The sequence below is a fragment of the Aegilops tauschii genome, chromosome 5 (assembly GCF_002575655.3).
Source record: "Aegilops tauschii subsp. strangulata cultivar AL8/78 chromosome 5, Aet v6.0, whole genome shotgun sequence".
Classification (NCBI taxonomy): Eukaryota; Viridiplantae; Streptophyta; class Magnoliopsida; order Poales; family Poaceae; genus Aegilops; species Aegilops tauschii.
The window spans coordinates 445,507,728-445,515,374 of NC_053039.3; positions in this window are offsets into that span (position 1 = coordinate 445,507,728).

Genomic DNA, 7,647 nt, shown 5'->3' on the forward strand with positions numbered 1-7,647 from the left:
CATATCTCTTGATTTTATGTTATTTGTGCGCGCGTGAATGGGCCGCGAGACACGAATCAGTTGCTGGGCCTAAATACAAATTTATTCCGGGCCTGAAGAACCATTTAACGACCACGCGTTTCTCAAAAAAACAAAAAAAAACGACCACGCTCGAAATTAACGCTCGGAAAATGGCAATCGGACGCACTGGTACCTCACATTTCCAGGGCGGAAGGACAAACTGTTCCACGTGTGTGATTCCCAAAAATAGGTGTCAGTTAGAGCAACTCCAATGGGGCGATCCACTTCGTCCGTTTGGTTCGTCCGGACATAAAAGCTGGCCCAACGGGGCGACCCAAACGGACGTCCGTGTCCGTCTGCTGTCCGTTTGTTCTCCCCCCGACCCAAATTGAACGCAAAAATGGGTCACGAATGGGTTCGCGGCGGACAAAACGAGCGCTCTCGTCGTCCGCTCTCGTCCGCTGCTGCCCTCTCATGTCCGCCCCTGGACCCACGTATCAGTGACACAGCACGTGCCGCTCGACGGGGCGAGATCCCCACCTAATCCAGCGCCGCCCACACGCGCCGTCCCACCCCTCGCCGGCGTCGAGGCCCATCTACCTCCACAACCGCTGCAACGAGGAGCGAGCCCACCGGCGAGGCCACCGGCGCAGGCCGCCACCTACCGCGGTGGAGCAGCTGGCGCTGGCGCTGGAGCTCATGGGGGGGTGCTGGAGCCTGCGGCGGAGCGAGCCCCCGACTTGAGCGCCGGCAAGATCCTGCGGCGGCGCGAGGGCGACGTAGGGGCGGCGCGACGGGGGGCGGAGGGCGCGATGGGGTGCCCGCCGGCGAGGAGGAGCGGAGGGGCGATGCGAGAGGTGCCCGCCGCCGATCCAGAGGAAGAAGCGCTCGGCGGGGGACCTCCAGAGCCCCGGCCTGCGCGGAGTGAGCTCTCGACTTCAGCGCCGGCAAGATCCTGCGGCGGCCCGAGGGGGAGTAGGGAGCGACGCGGCTGGAAGCGGCGGCGGCGCAACGGGGGTCGGAGGGAGCAACGCGGCTGGAAGCAGTGGGGCACCACGACGAGGAGCAGAGGGGCGACACGGGGAGGTGCCCGCCGGCGAGAAGGAGGGGAGGGGCGACGCGACTGGGAGCAGAGGTGCCTGCCGGCGAGGAGGAGTAGAGGAGCGACTGGGAGCAGAGGTGCATGTCCGCTTTTGCGTTTGTGCGTTGGGAGCAGTCGTCGTCCGTGTGCGTACGCCTCATATTCGCTAGGCGAACGGGCGACCCAAACGGATAAAAAACAGACAAAATCCATATCCGTCTGGTCGCCCCATTAAAATTGCTCTTAGACGCCATAGCAGGTGAGTGCGATCGATGGGAAATCGTTGCTCGCAAGTCGCAACAGGAGTGGTTTCTAACCTCCCACTGCTTTCGCCATCAATCAAAGGTGGTACTCGCCAAGATATAGAGATAGAAAGCATCAATGGCTTGGAAGTTGGAACTACTTACATCTAATTTCTCCCTCAACGGAAAGCACATGGTTGATTATCCATCTTGAGTACGTGCTCCAGCGTAAGGTACTATAGTAGTGCCGGTCGTAATCTAATGCTGAGGAGATTAGATTAGGCCGGAGCTGTTGAAGATTATATGAATGATTAACCGGCAGTAGTACAGTACGTACGTAGCAGTTGGGTGGCGTCTCCGGGCTCCTGCGGGGAGAGGAGAGGAGTGCGACCGAAAGCGACGTGGATTATCATCGAATTCGGATCGGACAACCTTGTTAGTAACTAAAGTAAACCTGCCCACCGTCCACGGTGGGGGTGGGATGAGAGTGCCTGCCGCCATGTATGTATGCTAAACAGTGGAGCCGTACGAACCACGTGGCCGTGCCGCCGCGTTTACTTGCACACACGAGGATAAGAAGTGGGGGTTGTCGCGCCATCGACGTGGCGCCCACGACGCGACCCAGCAGCGGCGGCGCCCCTTCGCAGGCAGCAAGGGCCACTGCTTCCCGGCCGGGGAGTTGCGCTGCTAGCTCAGCTGGCCGTGCTGTGTGCTGGGCGTGTGGTGTAGCCATGCATGGGAATAGGATGGACGGCCCGGAATTATTGTTTTTTCTTTAAAAGCAAGGATAGATGGAGCAGTGACCAATTTTAAGGTCCTGTCTCGTCCCCGCATGCAGAAAACCTTGCATGCCATGCACACATGCATGCATGCAGAGAGAGAAGCACTAAGTGTCTGTCATCCTAGTCTGTTCAAGCTCTCGTTTTGGTGTAGCGGATCCTTGTAAGAGATGTAGCCGGTGGTGATTGCAGCGCATGCACGTTTATTTATTTCACACATTTGTCGCGTTTTATTTATACGACGAGATGGATCGAGCCAGCCATCTGTGGACTGGTCCAATGTTGAATCTCGCAATAACGGCCGATCTCCACTGTCAGGAGGGCGTAGTATCTTCTTTGGGGAATGGATTGGACGCTCGCTGGGTACTGGAGTACTAGTTACCATGCCCTTTACGTGTTGACAACGCATGCACGCTGGCCCCATGAGCATATATCCTTCCGACATGGGACGTACGGGATACTACTATAATCCGAGCGAGTGCGCTCGCTGCACACAAAGCCTGTTACGTAAAAACTGTACTACGTAACTTTACCTACCTAGGTGTATAGCATTACTCATACAGAAAAGGGTAGGGACTCATCATCAGGAATCAAATAAACCCGGCGCGGCCGACGGGAGATGCGGCGGAGCGCTCGTTGGCTCTCCTGTCCACCCACGGTCGCCTTTTCCATGGCACCGAGTTGTCGCCGCGTCAGAGGCCTCGTGTTTCTTTCCGTCTTCATTTCTTTCCCGATGTGATCCCTTCTTCCATCCAGCGATCCCCCGCCGCGGAGGGCAAATTTGACAATTTTGATCTCGGGACGAAATCAATTCACAGAATGAACTGGGTGCGAAACTATTTCACACCCCTGACCCTTTCGTGTAGCGCCACACCCTACGGTGCAGCGCCTAGCTCTGGGGCGTTGCACCTCTATCCACCGTGGCAGCCCATGGGCCCGCACCCAGCCGTGCAACGCCTCCGAGCTAGGCGCCGCACATGTAATGTGCAGCGCCTAGCGGCTAGGCGCTGCACTGTGACTTATCCAGCCACTTGGCTGGGCCCCCCTCCCCCACCCCCCCCCCCCCACCCCACCACACACTCTCTCACTCTCTCCCCGAGCTTTGCCCCCTCTCCCACTCTCTCCCCCTCTCAAATCTTCTTCCAAATCTTGCAAATTTGAAGAATTTGTCCGTGGATTTCGAAGTCAAACCCTCTCTCAAGGTAATAATCTCCGATCCCCTTGTTTTGATCCAAGTAAAGTTCTCCCATTGCTCATTTGTTGCTAGTTTGGGGAAACCCTAGTTTTGTTTGGATCTAGAGATTTGCATGGAGATGTGAGATGTTTGTTAGCCAATTTCTATGATTAGGCTTTGTTAGTATGCTAGGGTTATTCTTATGGGTGTTCTTATATTGGTGCTAGGGTTAGGTTTAGGGCTAGGGTTATGGTTAGGGTTATGGTTATGGTTAGGGTTAGGGTTATGGTTAGGGTTAGGGTTGTTGTTTCATATATATATTAGGGTTTATATTCCGTGTTAATCCATGGATTAGTACTCATGGAAGCAATGTTACCTTGTGTTCTTTGAATGCTTATAGGGATGGGAAGAACATGTGTGTTTGTTCATCATGGGGACAAAGACGCCTTTTTGAAAGGCAATAAAGAACCAGACCCGGATGAGCTTGACATGGTGTTTGATAGTAGTCCTAGCTATGCGGAGCTCTTGCAACAAGTTGGGAAAGATTTGAATTGGATGGACCCTAGTGATATCATTGAGTTGGAGGGAAGGCATAATGTTGGTTTTGGAATGCACATCCGTCGGAAGACAATGCGTGTCAACTCGGAGCAACGTTGGGTTGCATACAAGGAGACGGTGGCCGAATCACTAGACAAGGCTCTTGAGTTATTTGCAACGAAGAAGGTTGATTCAAGTTTGCATTTGGACTTGAACCGGAACCCCTCCCCTTTGGTTGCTAGTAGCCCCCCACCCTTGAAGCGAGATGAAATTGTTGAACCTCTTTTGACCCAAGAAGTGAGGCCAACATTGAGCCCGTATACAAACAACCAAGATGAATCTTTGCAAGAGGACAATGATGAGTATGCGGACGATGACAATGAAGTTGATCTCCATGACAACAATGTGGGTGATCTCAACAAATATCATTTGCAAGAGACAATGGACCATTCCATCCCTTTTTCCCGTGCATATGCATCGGACTCGGATGACGATGGTCCCGATGAAGAAGTTGATGCGGAGGGTTTCACGGTGAAGGAGGCCGAAGCTTTCGAGAAGGTATTTGGTCGGGATCATCGGACTACATTGTTCAAGGATGTTAGTCTCGTGGATGAAGCCGTGGTAGATGGTGGCCAATGTGTACCTCTTGGGGTTAGGCCAAGCTCTCACCGTGATTTGGTAGACGACAAGAACCGGATTGCTAAAGGTTCTAAGTTCGACAGCTTGTTGGATTTGAAGATGTGGCTCGACAACTACTCGGTTACGCATTATCGTCCACACAAGGTGGTGAACTCGGACGTCAAAGTGCGCTACACGGTTGCATGTGCATGTGAAGATGAAAAGGAGGTCCAACTTGGACTTACAAGAGGCCGTGGTGGTGGTAGAGCTCGTGGAAAGGAGGTCCAACAAGGAGTGGCAAGACGCCGTGGCGGTTGTCCGTGGATTGTGCGTGCAAGACCATGGAAAGGAGGTCCAACTTGGCATGTAGTGAGTTGTGTGCCAACTCACATGTGCCAAGGCAAAAGGGTGGATCGCAAGATTGTGTCCGAAGACCACAAACAACTCACGTCCGAGTTCATCGCTTACAGGCTCTCCAACTCAATATCCACACTTCCAACAATGAGCGTCCAACATGTCATTGACCTTGTGAAAGCCATCTTTCATTACAAGGTGAAATACGGCAAGGCATGGAAGGCGAAGCAAGCCGCATTTAAGATGTTGTATGGTACATGGGAGGAAGCATACAACCGAATCCCTAGGTTGTTGTTAGCCATGGCCGCGACAAACCCGGGCATAGTTCATGTGGTCGAGCCTCATGGGCACCAAACAACGGTTCATGAAGGAAGGAAAGTCAGAGTATTTGGCCGTGCTTTTTGTGCGTTCGAGCAATGTGTGAGGGCTTTCGAACATTGTAGGCCGGTCATCGCAATTGATGGCATGTTCTTGACCGGACAATACAAGGGCACCTTGTTGGTTCCGATAGCAGGTGATGCCAATAACCGGGTGTTGCCATTGGCATTTGCTTTGGTTGAGGTGGAAAACAATGACAACTGGGAGTGGTTTCTGCATCTTTTGAGGACGAAGGTGTTACCCGCTCAAAGGGAAATTTGTGTCATATCGGATCGGAATCAAGGAATTCTTAACACCGTGGAGATTGACATTCCCGGGCATGCTCCGTTGCACCATCGATGGTGCATGAGGCACTTTTGTTTGAACTTCTATAGGGCATGTGGCCTTAAGGAGTTGGCCGATGATCTTCAAGATTGTTGTCTCGCTTTCTCCGATAAGCGCTTCGCCACTTTGTACAACAAATTGCTCGCACACAAAAAACTTGATCCCGAGGGTCAAGATTTTCTCAATAGGCACATTCAATACCGGAACAGGTGGGCACGTGCTTTTGATGAAGATGGCCGGAGATACGGTCAAATGACAAGCAATATGGCCGAATGCTTCAATAGGGTGCTCAAAGGTGCACGTGGATTACCCGTGATGGCAATAGTTCAATACACATTTGACAAGATGAATGCGTACTTTGTAAAGTACTCGGTGGAAACCGGTGCACAGATAGCGGGTGAGAACCCACGGAAGTACAAGTACAAGTTCCCACCCAAAGTTGATGAATGGTTTGTATTTCAATCACGGAAGGCGGACTCAGAAGAAGCTATATTATATGACAACGAAGAGTGGAAGTACGAAGTGAAAGAACCAGGAGGAACCACAAACGATGGCCGGCAACATGGAGGTCGGGCTTTCAAGGTGTCGTTAACACAATGTGATTGCACTTGCGGGAGGTCATTGTTGCTTCATCTCCCATGCTCACATTTGTATGCCGCCGGTCGCGTTAGGAATGTGGACATCAATCACCCACGCACCGTGAGGGAGTCGAAGTTCTCAATCATGACGGTCAAGAAAACATGGGCTCCCCGCTTTCACCCATACTTTGACCAATCACAATGGCCGGAGTATCATGGAGTTCAACTATGGCCGGATCCGGAGTTGAAGGTTGTTAAACGGGGTAGACGTAAGACAAAGTGTCTTAGAGGCGACATGGACGGATGGGGCCATGGTGGGCGCCGCGAAGCGGGCAACGACCAATTCCAAGAGCCTCGTGAGAGCTTCCATTGTGGGGAGTGCAAAGGTCATGGCCACAACAAAAGAAAATGTACGAAACCAAGGAAAAGGTCCAAGAAAAATGATGCAAGCACAAGCCAACAAGGAGCTACACAAGGGAGCCAACCAAGTGGTAGCCAACCTAGTGGTAGCCAACAAGTGCCAAGCCAACTAAGTGGTAGCCAACCTAGTGGTAGCCAACAAGTGCCAAGGCAACCAAGTGGTAGCCAACCTAGTGGTAGCCAACAAGTGCCAAGCCAACCAAGTGGTAGCCAACCTAGTGGTAGCCAACAAGTGCCTAGCCAACCAAGTGTTAGCCAAAGAGGATCTAGGCAACAAAGAGGTCGGCAACTTGGACTTACAAGAGGCCGTGGTGGTGGTAGAGGTGGTGGTGGTGGTCTCGGCCGTGGTGGTGGTAGAGCTCGACGTGGTGGTAATGGCCGTGGTGATGGTCTCGGCCTTGGTGATGGTCTTGGCCTTGGTGGTGGACTTGGCCGTGGTGATGGACAAGCGCAAGTTCATTATAGAGGAATGTTTGGATACCTAGATGGACCGTTTTCGTATGTTCCTCACTAACTATAATGTATCATATGTTCTTATTTTTTCATATGTTCTTCTTTTTCATATGTGCTTCCATTTGTTCTTATTGTCCTTACTAACCATTATGTTTCACTCATTGTAGGTATGGCGGCTTCCCAACCCAACAAACCAACGATGAAGGAGGATGGCGAAGATGAGATGGCGGGATGGTGGGAGAAGGCTGCGAAGAAGCTTAGAGAGGAGGATGCAGCCAAGCTAAAGAAGAAGAAGGAAGAGGAGCTTGAGAAGGAGAGGAAGCGAAAACAGACTGCGGCAAATGCGATGCGCGCTAGGGAGCAAGCGTTGATGAGGAAAGTTGAGGAGGCACAGAAGAAGCGTCAACAGGATTTTGAAGAAAGAACCATGAAGCTTTGGGCAATTGCAGCTGAAAAAGAAGAGAGGGACAATCAGATATTCATGGAGAGGGTGGTTAAGGAGGCTCACCTCATAAGAAAAAGGGAGGAGGAAGAGGAAGAAGAGAGGAAGAAGAAGAAGGGAAAGGGGCCTTGCTCTACGCAATAGAGCTATGTCTCCTCTTCGATTTGGTTGTGAACTACTATGTCTCCTCTTCGATTTGGTTGTGAACTACTATGTGCCGTGAACTACTATGTCTCCTCCTCGATTTGGTTGTAAGAACTACTATGT